Raw genomic sequence first — 15603 nt, forward strand, 5'->3', positions numbered from 1 at the left:
ATGAATGCTTAGATGGACAAATTTCAGCTTGTGAATCACTCTCAAATTGTTCCCTGTGACTGTTCCATCAAGTATTCATTATTCAAGCTGTGTGACTGGTCATGCAGATTACTCAATATCGTTTCTATTACCTGATTGGATGGCTGATCCCTTATAAACTATAGTCTTGGAGCCTTAAAACTTCCTTTTGTCCTGTTGGGAAAAAAATCTTTTTTTTTTTAAAACAGGAACTCAGTATTATTCAATAGAATTCACCCTGAAGGGCAATGGGATTTTAAACAACTTCTCCTTCCATCCAAAATGAATTTTGCTTCATTGTAAAACACTTATTTGTTTTGTGATTAACCAAATTTGGGCAATGGGCCCAACATTTGTTTCCTGTGAACGTTCATCTGAACAAAACTTCCCTCATACAAATGTTCATGAAAAGCAAATAGAAGGGGCTGTGCACACATGCCAAGCCAAATTCTATTTAGAAGTCATGGAAATTCCCCCAACTCTAATTCATACACTCTTTTTAAGCCCTGGCCCTTAGAAGCTGTGCAAAAGTCTAAAGCAGAGTATGGCAGTGGGTTGTTGTTCTGGTTTCATTACACCTGCATGGCCTTCTTCCATGTTGTTATTTTAAGACTCAGGGCTAAAGCGAAGGAGCTTCTCCACATTTCTGCTATCTGCTGATATTCTGTCGGTTTCAGTGGAACGCTAATCAAACTGATATTACAGTACATTTTGAGGGGTCCAGCAGCAGGAGAGTTAAGGCAGATCTTGTGGGACTGGCAGTGGTCCAAATGATCTAACTGTGCAGGCATATGGTCTTGTGAAAATTATCTAAGACACATGAGAAAGCACAAGGAATAAATGAAATGGATGACCATTCTACTATAATGGATCAATAGGTGTCTTTAAAAAATAAATGCTGCCTTAGATCCCATTTGACGTTAACTGAAAATAATCCTTTCTCGGCCATTTATTTACTCAAACCAATGTGAGCTGCCAGGGTTTATTAGGGTTAGACATAAGTGCTAGTGCTACCCTATCGCAATCAGGTGCCCTCAGCAAAGTCTTGTTATGGTTTTCATGATTAACACAGTGCAGCAGTAACAATAGGCCAGCTGTGCAGAAATCATTTTCTTTCTTCTGGATACCATTAGGAGACTTTACTCATTTCAAAGCAATGACAGTAACTTTGTTTTCTTTTTTTTACATGAGGTCAAACAATATGGTTTAGTCCTTTATGCATTTCATATGACATTACAGGAAACATATTGAATTTGGCTTCAGCCAACCTTAGAACTATCAGTCCTTATTAATATGAAAGTCAGGATTCTAGAAGGAGAGCATGAATTATTTGAACAATGTGTGACAGCACAAGCACCCTGTCTGTCAAAGCAGGCTGTTCTTTTCTCTGTCAAGCAGGGTAGGCTCAAGATGCCCGAGTAGCCAGTAGATGGCAGTGTTAGAGTGTAGATTAAAACCTTGGACCCACTTTGCATGAAACAAGCCAAATAAAAATGGCTTTTTGACTTGGAAGCATTTATTAAGTGAGCCCTGAGCCAAAGAATTGTCATCCAGCCAGGTTCCTGCTCTTGAAAGATCCAGGAAACTCCAGGAAACCACAGGTGCTGCTCTGCAAGTGCTTTCCCTGAAATGAGACTGAAGCCCTTCTCAGAGCAAAGAAGTAGTACATGTGTCTGCTGTTCATTTATTCAGAGCCACGCAATCTGCCAATCAGCCTTTACATCACTTGGTGCCTCAGGAAAAGCTGCTCAGCAACAATCTTTGTTACTCAGGAGAACCAAGCTTATGCTTTTGTGGCACTTTGAGACAGCATGAAACATTCTTTTTCTGTGAAACGCAGCATATGTAAATCAATTTGGAGAAGACCCGAAACCTCTGACCCTCCCTGCTTCAGACCAATCCCAGCTTAACCCCTCCTCTTGCCTTCCCAGAAAAGAGGGAAAGGAAAACAAGAAGACTGAAATGACAAGCCCAGCCACCGGAAGATGGTTATGTTTGTCTCAGCTGAATGGATGTGCAGTTGGGTTGGGGAAACTCTTTTGAATAGATTCAGAATAGGAAAAACAAATATCCAAGTTTTGCTTGTTCTTGAAACTGACAGCTGAATGCAACGGAGGCTTAGCTTTGGCAGAAGTTTATATTCTGAATATGGACAGTAGACAGTAATACCACTCATTCCTCCTCCCCTGAAGAACAGATTTAGGGTTCTATCCTGCTCCTACAGAAGTAGATGGGAGATTTGCTATTGTCTTCAGTGGGAACAGGACCTAGTTCTAAATGATCACTTCTATGCACTAAATTATGGTACACATTACTTAAGATTTATTTGGTGGTGGGGGCTGTTAAGAGGTGATGCAAAGATCTACAGAAAGGAAGCCATTTGCAGTTCACAAAAACAAGAAATTGTATTGGTCCTACAAAACCTAGAAACTCTGCTACATATTTTTGAGTGCCATCTACTGGCATTTTATCTATTTACTATTTACAGATATATATAGACATCTCTAGTAGCAGAGTTAGAGGTATATTTTCAAGTAATTACTCATCTAGATTCACATTTACTCTTATTATGTGCCTTTAGTACTATGATGCTATTTATTCTTCAATTGTCCGCTAGGACAATTGCTATTCAGCTCCCCTTGCCAGCTTGAAAGCCACCCTAGCCTATTTTGTTTTATCTAGGAGCAAACTGTGGGTCTGATTAGATCCAAATCTTCATTCATATAGACGTGGTCCAGGGCACTGGTGAAATCCACCATATTTGGTACTACTGGTATTTTTCTTATGGGCCAAATCCTACAGTCAGTCCACAGCAGTGGTTTTCCTACCAGGGCATGTGACAGGCAGGCTGCAGAATGCTGCTATACTATTTTTCCATGGGGAAATGGTTGGTGGATGTATGTAGTTGTGGATCCAGGGGTGCCACCCTGCTTCTTCCCTGCCCTATTGCCAACTTCTTCCCCCATTGCTTGGGGGCAAGGACCCCCAGCTAGGTTATCCCCTGTGTAGACTCTTCAAATCCTGCCCCTTAGCCTATGTAATGAAACATTAGTTTTGTTATGTCTAAGACCCACTGCACCTGTCTGTGTGTGTGGTTGCACAAGGCCAGGGCTTGCCCTTCTGATGTTTTGCAGATACCTCTGTAATGAACATTTGTTTCACTGAACCTTTTAGAAGTGTTTCCTGCACATAATTTTTCAAATTTCCCATTTTCTTAGAGCAGCTAATTCAGGAATGAGGAGCATTTTAAAAATCTATGACCAAATCCCTAGACATGAGTAGGCCTTGGGAAAGAAAGGTTTGGATGTTTTGAAAAGTAAGCAGAGTATAAAGGAATATCAATACTTTGGGGAAAAAATTCTGTGGCTAAATTTAGACAGCATCTTCCATGTGAAGTGAAAAAAAGTGGCTGGGGAAGACCCATGGGGTGCAACAATGGATCCTCAGTGCTGGACTTCCATTAAATTGATGTAGTTCACACTCCACAAACACTCCAGGCCTGTAAGGCAGATTCTGGAGTGATTCCTGGTATCATGTTCATGGTTATTTTGCATTTATACTTCTGTTTTGTTTGGTGCAGCTTACTTCTGCCCCTGGAAGGAATAATCTGCACAGAAGGCTGTTTATGAAACCAGCAGCAGCCAGGATATGGGCTCACAATTATGCTGTTTTTGTAAGGTTAGTGGCACATCTGTTTTGGGTAAAGTTGTCACAAGGCTGGAATTTGGCCTATAGTGTAGGATCTTGCATGTGATTTGTTTGGGTTTTGCTTATAATTCCCCCCCCCCCCTTCATTTGTGTAACATTTTAAAAAGAAAAGTCATCTGAATCGAACAATTAACTGGTCTGGTTTACAGTCTGTTGGACGGAATTTGAAAATAAAATAAACAAACATTAGCTATTTGATTGTGGAGTCATAATCTCTTTGATTCAGAGTATGGAAATTTCTCTTCTTATTCCTTCTAGAGATGGGCTGGCCTCCAAAACCTGTGGAGTGTTCAGTTTGGATTAATATTCTAAAGTTGGGATGCTTATCTGAAGCTTTTCCATACCGTTTTGGGTTTGAAATGGGTTTGGAAATTGTGAAGGAACAGTCTCTTTTCAGACTGATAGTACTTCCTGTATTTGGTTTGGTCAGAAATACCTCAAGCGCAGCCTTTCGTGCAGTGGTTTATGTTTGCTTCATGTCTTGGCCCTCACATCAGGATAGAGACAAAAGAAAATGTATTAAAGGAATACTTGTCAAGATAGAACCTTCTAGCAAAAATATTCCTTACTTGGGTTCCTTAAACTTCAGGGCCCAGATCCTATCATCAGTCCTGGGAAAATGTATTCCTTGGTAGAACCCACTGAAATCAGTGGGACTCCAACCCAGCATAGGGATGCCTGCATGGATTTGCTCACAGTACTGGGGCTTTAATTATTAAAGTGGCAATTGCCTTAATCTCGTTTATTTTTCATAATTTGAGCAACATGTTTACATGTCAAATCTCTCTTGGCCTAACTTAGGCTGACAACATCTCTTAAAAAGAAAAGTTAATCAAAAGGTTTTGAGCTTTACATAATAGATTTGGGTTTCAATTCAAATTTGGCAGAACTTTGGGCTGGTTCTTATTTTATCCCCACTGCTTTGCCCATTCCTAATCTGGACGTAATACACATTCTATACAAAATCATAAGCACTTATTTAGGGTCAGATCCTGCAAGCTGCCAATCCCCTCCTGAGAGCTGCTGAGTCCCAGTGGAGCTCAATGGCTCTTGAGCACACTTAGGAAGTGCACAACACCTTGCAGGTTCAGTCTTTGGAGTTCCCAGTTGCTAGTATAAGCTTTTGTGGTAGAACAAAGGAGGGCCCCAATTCTGTAAACTGCCCACCACAGGCAGACCACTTTATCTGTGTGGATCTTCATTGAAACCAAGGAAGTGCCATATAGGTGCAGAGAATTTCCCATCTAGAGCAGCTTGCGGGATTGGGGCCTAGGTATATAATTTTAATTCACAGTACTGGATACCAGTCCACCAACTGCCGTCCTGAATACAGCTAGCCTGTTTCAAATCAGTTTGAAACATCAGTGAAAATCTGTTTGGCACTTGCTCAACGCCCTTTTCCAAGTCAAAGCAGATTATTCATAGTTTCCTTTAATGTCTGCTGTTTTGTTTATGGGGAATGGTTCAAGGAAGTTTTTCTTTAATTCAAAACAAACACTTCGTTTGAGCGTTAGCTGTTCTGCTGGAGCCTGAATGCACGACAGGTGTTGCTATAGCAAGAACATTTTGTGGATCAAGAAAAAAAAGGAAAGAGAAAAATGTCCCATGGTGAACTATGGCTGCTGATTGTTTCCCACTTGTCAATCTTTACAATAAAACTCTGATTAGCATGTTGTGAGACATGTTGTGTACATACGACTGTTGGCCATTCTTGATCCCACTGAAGTCAATGGGATCTTCCCTATACATTTTAATGGGAGCAAGATCAGGCCCATAAAATATAATTGGTGATTTTACACATTTTATAGTTTCTCAAAAGTACAAATGCATACAAAATAAATATAAAACAAATGAAAAATATATGTTGGAGGTGAGAGTGAAAAAGATGGGCCAAGTATTAGTAATTTTTACCAGTTCAAACCCATTCCAGCTATAAGCCACATCATCTGATGGCTGTTCGGTGGCCTACATGAAATCAGTCAATTATTATTAAAAGGGTTGTTGGTTAAGCACTTACATTGACACTGATGTTGTACAAGACACAAAATACAGACAATCCTTCCAGAGCTCATAATGCAAACCAAACAGAAACAGTGTTGACAGGATGCACTGGAGATCCCCTTAGAGAGAATAATACATTTACAAAATGTTTGTCTAGTTATCGACAAATGTATGTGCAGTGATTCAGGAATTTTCAGAAGCACACATTAACATCTCAAATACTGTATTAGTGACAACAGTTTGAGCTCCTCAGTTGTAATGCAGGTACTATTCAATATTTTGCTGAAGCCAACTCAGTATGATCCTACTAACTCCTGACACAGCTCTGAGGCCAAACAGCAAGAGTCCATGGTTGAACATATTAAATGGTTTGGAGAAGTCTAACACTATCAGTATGAATGGATGGCCCCAGTCCATGGCCTACAGGGAGATCCATCAGTGATATCAATACTGTCTCTATGTGACTGAGCACTGAGTAACAGCAGCTGAGCCAGCACTCTGGTCACTGCAACTCTAATTAGTTACTCCAGAGCAGAGCTCATTAAGAAGAGCTGTGCTTAATTGATGAGCTGAAGAGAACTAAGAGGCTAATGAGGCTGTTGATACAAAAGGCATAGGAAGCTCTCTTCCCTGCCCGCCCCAGGAGCTGAGGGCCCCTAGAACTGTAGGGGTGCATCTATATAAGGGTGAAGGAAGCTAATATTGTAAATAAACTGCATAGGGTGTTTTACCAGCAAAAAGGTCTCTGATCTGTTTGTGGACTTGAGCAGAGGCAGGAGCTCATGGGCCCTGCCACGCTCTGCTTCATGTCCTGCAGGGGTGGTCCAGAAACCGAACATAATCAGGGTGTCTTTTGTGTATGTCCATAAGTGTGCTTCTCATATAGCTTTCATAAGAATGGGAGATTAGATACCGGGTGGTAGCTGGAGTGATGGTTTCTTACATGCTTCCAAGGTTATGATGAACTTTAAGGTGCATGGCAAATTTCCTTCCCCAAAGGATGTGTTGAGGATCTGTGCTACCATGGGTTCAGAGTTGCCACACCACTTGGCAATGGTGATCTTCATTTAACAGTTTTCATAATTTAAGAGCTGGTGGACCTTATTCTGCTCTCTGTAATACTGATTGTAAATCTGCAGTTACTCCATTCATTTCAATAGAGTTACTTCAGTCTTAGGCTGCTGAAGCTAAAATCAGACTGTTAAAAGGAGACTCTTGGATGAATAAATTTGGGCTCCTCAGTGGTTCTGGAATCAGCTACCTCTGAGAAAATATCTGTGCTGAAGGTATAATAAGAAAGACTGGTTGAGATGCAGTCACTAATTGATCTTTTCAAATGTCATAAATGTTTGATCATTGTGTAGGTCTTGTGGGGTTAAGACACCAAGCTCTGCGTATAAATGAGATGTTGCCTCTGAGAATCTCCAGCACCATAAGCATTGTGTAGTAAAGTCAAGAAAAAAGGGTATCTTGGAGGCTTTTGCAGTTTTTGTGAGGGGAATTTGTGCTAGACAGTAATGATGTGTGAATTAAACTTCTTTCGAATAATAGGTTACTCATGTTCAGCTATCATAGAAAATCTATTCCTGGGTTCATGTGGGTTCAACAGTTTCTGACAGAAAGAGGAGAGCACAGGTTTCCCGAACCAAAAACAGAGAGGTAGTCTGAAGCTGTTTCAGGAAGTATGGGTTGAACTTGCATCTCCTCTAGCCTCCTCAATGTGCATTTCTGCTGGTCAAGAAATGTAAACTTATTTTTGTGAAAAATTTTGAATTTCAAGTTACTTTCATTTTGAAGTGTTTTAAAATGTCATAGTTTAAATATTTAATCTAAAATTGTGAACAAATTCTATTCCTGACATTTTTATTGAGAATATTATTGAAAACATTATAAGTGTGGTAAAGGCAAGATTGCAATAACCATTTTGATAATCTGATGAACATTTTGAAAAAACACTGAAAAAGCATAACATTTAAATAGAAAACAAACAAAATTTGAGTGTCCACAATTTTTCACAAAAAAAATTGTGTTTGAAAAACGTTTTTCAATTTAAAAGCTCTTTGCTCAAAAAGCTTGAGCAGTTCTAGGTACGTTACACTAGCCTAGGCTGCCTCTAGAGTCCATTAGAGTGACTGACTTACTGACTTAGGGCTAAATTCTGATAGCCTTGCTTATGCTGAATAGATGGGACTGCTTGTGGAGTAACGGGCTGGTCAGCATAAGGGTATCTGAATATGTGTTGTGAACTGTTGCTTGGAAAATATTGACAGTGTGTGTTATGTCTTGGGATGCTCATTCAGAGAAACTTTAGCAGACTGGTTGGGTATGGCAATAGCTGAAGTCTTTTGTACTTTGAGATTCCAGTTTTCCCCTTTTGACTGTGGTAACGGCTATGCACATGCTCCTGTGTGTCACTTGTTAGTCACCTAACACTTCAGGCAATGCTCCATATCTTTCACACACTGTGGAAAATGGTGAAATTTCTTTCATTTTAATATTTAGGTGTATTAATGCATCATTTAATTTTCAAAATCAGCTGGCTCAGTGGTTCAAAAGTATCTAACTTTGCAAATGAGGTTCAACCCATTATTTCAGTTGGGTAATAAGAGATTCCTTCTTTCTATATCATCTGTATGTGACAGAATGCTTCTCATAGACTCATAGACTCATAGACTTTAAGGTCAGAAGGGACCATTATGATCATCTAGTCTGACCTCCTGCACAATGCAGGCCATACAATCTCACCCATCCACTTCTATAACAAACCCCTAACCTATGTCTGAGTTATTGAAGTCCTCAAATTGTGGTTTGAAGACCTCAAGCTGCAGAGAATCCTCCAGCAAGTGACCCATGCTTCATGCTGCAGAGGAAGGCGAAAAACCTCCAGGGCCTCTACCAATCTGCCCTGTAGGAAAATTCCTTCCTGACCCCAAATATGACAATCAGTTAAAACCCTGAGCATGTGGGCAAGACTCACCAGCCAGCACCCAGAATAAGGATTCTCTTCCACTTCTTTCACTTCACCTCTCAGAAACCAGTGATGCGCATAGTACAAGAACCTGAGTCGAAAAGAATTATCCTGAAGGCTAAGATCTTGCTTGTTTGCTTTCTTTCTTTCACAAAACTATGAAATAAAAATCTTACAAGTAAATTTCAGGCTCTTGATTTACATGGGCCTGTTTTATCAAAGTTTCTTACTAGACCTGCAATGTATTTGGAGCTATGATATTATTCTAAATGCCTATGGTATAGCCACAATTCCTTCACCTTTTTACATTTCTGTTATCTTGTCTGATGGTTTTTTTTTTAATCTTAAGGCATAGACCAATCCACTGTTTTCTGCAATGATTTTGCTCACAGGTTCACTCTAAACAACCATAATGCCATATTCCCAGGACAGCCATAAATCTGATATATTTTGACTATTTATCTTGCAGGCAATAAATATCCGTTCACAAAGTGCTTTTCATGAATTAGATCAAATTACATTCGGGCTGCTGTAGTCCTGGAGAAAGAGGTGCCAGGCATTTGATGCAGGAGAACATTGTATTTAACTTCAGGGGAGAACAAAACTTGTGATTTTTATCATCAAAGGTGAAGCAGCAAAGCGCTATTTCTTGTTAACATTAAACCGTTTATTCTTATTTAGCTGTCAGTTTTATTACAAGCTTTAAGTCCGATGCTCATGACAAAAAGTTCAAGCACATTTCAAAATGAACTGGTTACGTGCATATTTCAGAAAGCTCTGTTTTATAGATGGTAGCTTAGGATGGTTTATGGATTACCATTGATTATGAATTATTAAAAAAGAAAATTGAAAATTTGATATTCAGAGCTGCTGAAATTAGCTCAAGTCTCATCAGAACACATTCTCACTCATTTATTGTACTTACAGGACAGTATTATTCTGTGAACTCCAAAAGAACATTGCAGTATTTGGGATTTTGGTTAAATGATCATCCAACAACCTGTTATTCATACAAGTAATCGTTGCTCATGAAAGTACCCTTAGAAAAATACTAGAATATTCCATAGTAATCACCTCAAATCACTAGTGGATTACAATATGCCTGAACTTTCACTCACACCAGTGAAATCAGTAGTAATTCCACTGCAGTCAGTAGAATTACAGTGGTGTAAAAGTAGTGTAAATAAGAAGAGGTTTTTACCATAGAAGACTGGCATTTATTTATTATAAGGGAAGTCTTACTGAAATCAATGGAACTACTCATATAAATAAGGATTACTTGTCTGTATGACCAGGGGTGAAAGTAACTTAATGGACTTACCAGTACACAGGGCAGCCGGGGTCCTGGGCAAGGTGTGGGGGTGGCTCTGGGCCCCTGGAAGGGGTGGAGCCTCAGGCTGAAGGGGCAGGGCTGGGACCAGACTCTCTCAGCCAGTCCTTCAGCACTGCGTGGCCTGCGCCGCCCGGGGCTCTGGCTGCTTCTGTGGGAGCGGCTGGGAGCCCTGGGACTCTGGTGGCGATTTAAAGGGCCTGAGGCTCTGGCTGCTGGCACAGTAGCAGTGGCCAGGAGCCCCAGGTCCTTTTAAATTGCCAGGCCCTGGGGAAACTGCCCCTTTTCCCCTCTCCATCAGTGGCTCTGCCGGTACAGTCAGCTATGTACCGGTGGCCACTTTCTTACCAGTACACTGTACCGGACCTTACTGACTTACTTTCATCTCTGTGTATGATACAAGTAAATACAGGGCCAAATGTACTAACTTGTGTGAAGCTGTAGTATTGTATTCCATAAATTCTGCTTATCTATATTTGTTCTTAAGGAGGAAAGATTATTCCATTTTAAATACTTTCTTAAATTTAACCTCTCTGATCCATTTGGAGATGAATCCTTCAGTTCTTTTGCAGATATCTAGCCTGACTGTTTTACTGATCTCCCAGCCACTATACTGCCACTTCTGTAACTGATGTCTGGCACAGCAGCTCAGAAATCAGTCCAGTGGCTGACAGCAGATTGCCAAAACTGTGAAAGGAAAAGGTAGCTTTACCATGTGGCTTTGTGCTCCTAACAGTATTTACATACTTGGGCAAGTCAGTAGGAGGAGTCCAATCTCATAGTTTTCCTTGGTTTATATGGCAGTAGAGGTTTTTTTTCACTGCACAAATTACAAGGCCAGCTTATTTCATGATGAATTCTGGATGGCTAACCTCCCTTACACTTCATGGCAAGAAACAAATATAATAAAAGTGAGTGACTTTAATGCACAGCAACAATATGAGCTTTCAAGTACTGCACTTCTACTCACCTCTGGTAACCAATGTCCTGTGATGTTCAGCTACTGAGCCCAAATGATCTTTAACCTGTAGAATTGCATTTGGCGCACCCCTGCACGTGATTGTTGCAAATTCTGATTTCACAGAGAAAGCACATTGGGCCAAAAATGGGAAACAGTGTTTTTGCCACAGTGAAAATGTGTACATTTGCCTACAGATAAGGGGGATCATGATTAAATGGATGACCTAGCAGTCTTGAAGTGTTACTCATTTAAAGGGTGAGGGACTTTTGTCAGATATCTGTAATTATATACTTGTCTATGTTAAATATAGAAAAGAGTGAAAATCCAAGTTAATTTCCTTCTTTCTATCTGAACCTTAAATCTTTTGGCTAAGAGAGGCTGAGCAGAACAGTACTGAAAACTTCAGAGATGCTTTGAACGGGTCACTCATCATGTGGGGTGTAGATATATTTTATGCATACAATATAATTAATGGATTTTTGAAAACTTTGTCATGTACCACATCTTTTTTCCTTTATTTTTTCTAATTTTTTGCGTGAATAAATAAGGATGGAAAAGAAGATCCATGGAGTTCTGAAAGGAAGATGGGTGCTGAAGCTCAGGGGCGATGATTATGAAGTTGTATGTGGAGAGATTTCCGCCTTTTTGCATATGTGAAATATTTCCCACCACTCTATTCCCTCTCAAATCCCATGAATAGGTCACTATTTGACCCAAACCCACTGCAGTAAATGGTAGTCTTTCCATTGATGTCAATGGGATTTGAACTGGACTCTTACTGCCATTGTTGATTTGCTATCTATTTGCATTACAGTAGTGCTAAAAGGCACTAACTGAGATGAGAGCCCCCGAATACATACACATAGTAAGTGACAACCCCTGTCCCAAAAGCTTACAAGCTAAATAGCTGAGACAGACTAAGGTTAGGAGGTGAAACAGAGGCGAGGAGTGACTTGCTGAGAATAGTCCCCATGAGTCCTCACTCCCCAGTCCAGTGCCCTATCCACTATTCACACTCTTGTAATATTTTGTTGTTGTGTTATTGCTGCTACAAGCCTCCCATGAAATTGAGAAAGCGGATTTGTTTTTACATGTGCACCAGTTTAATGACAAAGGAAAATATTCAATTTAATGGCTAGCCAGTCTTGAATGGGAAAAGACAATCTCACATGCGGGCATACACTATCTCAGTTGTTTCTGAGTATGAAATGTACAGAGACCTAACAAAGGACATGCATATATTTAGAGTGACTTAGAAATGAATATATAGCTCAGTGGTGAAGAAGCAGGTAGGGAGAATATATGAACGTTAATTCTGCAAAGTCCTGTGTTTCAAAGATAGTGATTTGGTCTGATGGTTGATTTTCATGGATGGAAAGATTACAGGAATTAAATATAAAATTCTATGTCATTTCACTATTCTGGACTCATTTTAAAACATAATTTTAACCAACTGGAAAAGCAGGCCTGTATAAATAAATCCTCCAAAGCATTCATTTATCCGGTAGCCTGGAAAATGATACTGTTCCACTCTGTGACATGCTAAAGTAAAAATAAGACCAACCCATTTTCAACACACACTGCCTAAGGTGCCCCAACATGTGCACATAAGCTGCAAACTCCACAACCTACATTTTCAAGAGTGATTGGTGATTTTAGGTTTCCCAGTTTGAGCCACCTTGAAGCAAACTGGTTTTCAGGAGTGCCGAGCATCCACCTTTTGAATATCACGCTCCTTTAACATGATTTAAGTTTATCACTCAAAAATGGAGTCACACAAAATCACTACTATTCTTGAAAATTTAGTATGTACATGTGCAAAACAATTGTTTAGGTCAAGTAATATTTTTCTGAGCACAAAAACAATTTCAAACATATGAAAGTGCATTTTGAATGATTAAGTATTTGCACCAATATACTTTTTTAGTGCAAATTTGGCACTGACTTTGGAAACGTTAACCGATGAAGTAGTTAGCTCTATGGAGAAAAGACGGTCTTCTCTTTTATGTTTGCAATGCCCAGTGCAAAGGCACCCCAAAAGCTGTTGTCATTGTCAGCATCTTTTGTTGTTCACCAAAACAATTCTGCCTTTAATGGTTTCTTGAAAATGTTATCAGAATGGCTATAGAAATTTTTTGTTTAGCAAAAACCAGATTTTGGGAAATAAAAAATTCAAACAACCATTTCAAGGATCTTGCTTAAAGTGCTGCCCCAACAAGGCCAGAAAGCTATGGTACTCCCTCCCCAGGCACTCACCCTTATTGTTCAGCTGTTATGCGGCCTGCTCTCATTGGAAGCAGGATTAGGCCCATCTGTCGTAACACACATGGAAAACCACTGCCATTACAGTAACAAAGACATTGTAGCCCAAGAAGGGGGTCAAAGAAATTGTAACCGCCTGATGTTATTTGGGTGAAGAAGAAATAAGATGTAGTCAGAGAGTAACTGAACTCTCACTGCTTGGGATTTTTTTTCATGGAGGGCATGTTAAAGAAAACTGTCTCATAAAACTCTTAGGCAAATCATAGCCATAAATCATGGGCAGCAAAACAATTTTCCCCAAGCCAATGGCAAATTGTTGCTATACCTTGAGTGTAAATTACTAACGATCAGCAACTCACCTAGGAAATGGAGCAAGTCTACAGTATATGTACAATTTATCAGAGGTGAATACACTTTTGACAGAATTTAAGATCCACATAAAAATATAAAGAAATGGGCTAGACCCTCAGGTCTTGCTGAAATCCCCTTAGTAAAAGACCCAAGAGCTGGTGGAAAAGCTGTTGTGTGCTACCTTTATATCTCCTCTTCCCAGTGCTGGGTCTGACTGAGGGATGGTTTGATCCCTGATCAAGTTAGACTTATTCTGTAACACAAGACAAGAAAATACATATGGGCCACATTCAGATGTTGTTTACCAAATCTGGTGTAAATCTAAACTGACTGCAAGGGAGTTACTCTAGACTTAAAGTCATCACCTTTAAGGTCAGAAGAGACAAATATGATAATCTAGTCTGACCTCCTGCACAACGCGGGCCTCAGAATCTCACCCACCCACTCTCGCAACAAACCCCTAACCTATGTCCGAGCCACTGAAGTCCTCAAATCATGGTTTAAAGACTTCAAGGCGCAGAGAATCCTCCAGCAAGTGACCCATGCCCCATGCTGCAGAGGAAGGCAAAAAACCGCCAGGGCCTCTGCCAATCTGCTCTGGAGGAAAATTCCTTCCCGGCCCCAAATATGGCCATCAGCTAAACCCTGAGCATGTGGGCAAGACTCATCAGCCAGACACCCGGGAAAGAATTCTCTGTAGTAACTCAGATCCCACCCGATCTAACATCCCATCACTGGCCATTGGGCATATTTACTGCTAATAGTCAAAGATCAATTAATTTCCAAAATTAGGTTATCCCATCATACCATCTCCTCCATAAACTTATCAAGCTTAGTCTTGAAGCCAGATATGTCTTTTGTCCCCACTGCTCCCCTTGGAAGTCTGTTCCAGAGCTTCACTCCTGTGATGGTTAGAAACCTTCATCTAATTTCAAGTCTAAACTTCCTCATTGTCAGTTTATATCCATTTGTTCTTGTGTCCACATTGGTATTGAGCTTCAATAATTCCTCTTCCACCCTGATATTTATCCTTCTGATATATTTATAGAGAACAATCATATCTCCCCTCAGCCTTCTTTTGGTTAGGCTAAACAAGTTGAGCTCTTTGAGTCTCCTTTCATAAGACAAATTTTCCATTTCTTGGATCATCCTAGTAGCCCTTCTCTGTACCTGTTCCAGTTTGAATTCATCCTTCTTAAACATGGGAGACCAGAACTGCATATAGTATTCCAGATGAGGTCTCACCAGTGCCTTGTATAATGGTACTAACACCTCCAGGGCCATCCCTAGCTATTTTGATGCCCTACGCAGCCCCCCTCTGAGGGTGGGGCCCCAGGCCTCCACGGGGGAGAGTTGGGGGGCTGGCCCCAGGCCTCCGTGGGCGGGAGTGGGGCTGGCCACTTCCTGCGGGAAGTGGAGTGACCTGACCCCAGCCTGCTTTGCTCCCCTGGCTCCCAGCCATGCCACTGGCAAGTGCTGAGGGGCGATTCCCCCCTCCCCCCAAGCCTGGGAGCCAGGGGAGCAGAGCAGGCTGAGGCTGGGTCACTCCACTTCCCGCAGAAAGTGGCCAGCCCCCCTGTCCTGCATGGAAATCTGGGGCCCCAGCCTGCTCTGCTCCCCTGGCTCCCAGGCTTGCGGGGAGGGGGGAACCACCCCCCAGCACTCACCGGCAGTGCAGCTGGGAGCCAGGGGAGTGGAGCAGGCTGGGGCCGGGTTGCTCCACTTACCATTCAGTGAGTGCAGGGTCGGGCCTGGCTGCAATCTTCAGGGGGCAGGGCAGGGGCGGAGCAAGGGCTGGGGCCCTGGGGAAGAGTCGGAGCAGGGCCTGGAGCAACACGCAGCTGCGCAGGGCACCAGGAGATTTGGTGCCCCACATTTCCTGGTGCACTACACAGCTGCCTACTTTGCCTATGGGTAAGAATGGCCCTGAACACCTCCTTATCTCTACTGGAAATACCTCGCCTAATGCATCCCAAGACTGCATTAGCTTTTTTCGCGGCCATA

At 41.3% G+C, this 15603-nt stretch overlaps 1 long non-coding RNA gene across 1 annotated transcript in view; it reads left to right on the forward strand.

Moving 5' to 3' along the window:
• The first annotated feature begins 3624 nt into the window (after positions 1–3624).
• Positions 3625–15603, forward strand: part of LOC120398439 — a 32815-nt gene continuing 20836 nt past the window's right edge. Inside the window, exon 1 of the long non-coding RNA XR_005594412.1 lies at positions 3625–3696. This is a non-coding gene — a long non-coding RNA (uncharacterized LOC120398439). The remainder of the gene's footprint in view (positions 3697–15603) is intronic.

This window comes from Mauremys reevesii, linkage group 2 (genome assembly GCF_016161935.1).
Source record: "Mauremys reevesii isolate NIE-2019 linkage group 2, ASM1616193v1, whole genome shotgun sequence".
NCBI classification, from domain to species: domain Eukaryota; kingdom Metazoa; phylum Chordata; order Testudines; family Geoemydidae; genus Mauremys; species Mauremys reevesii.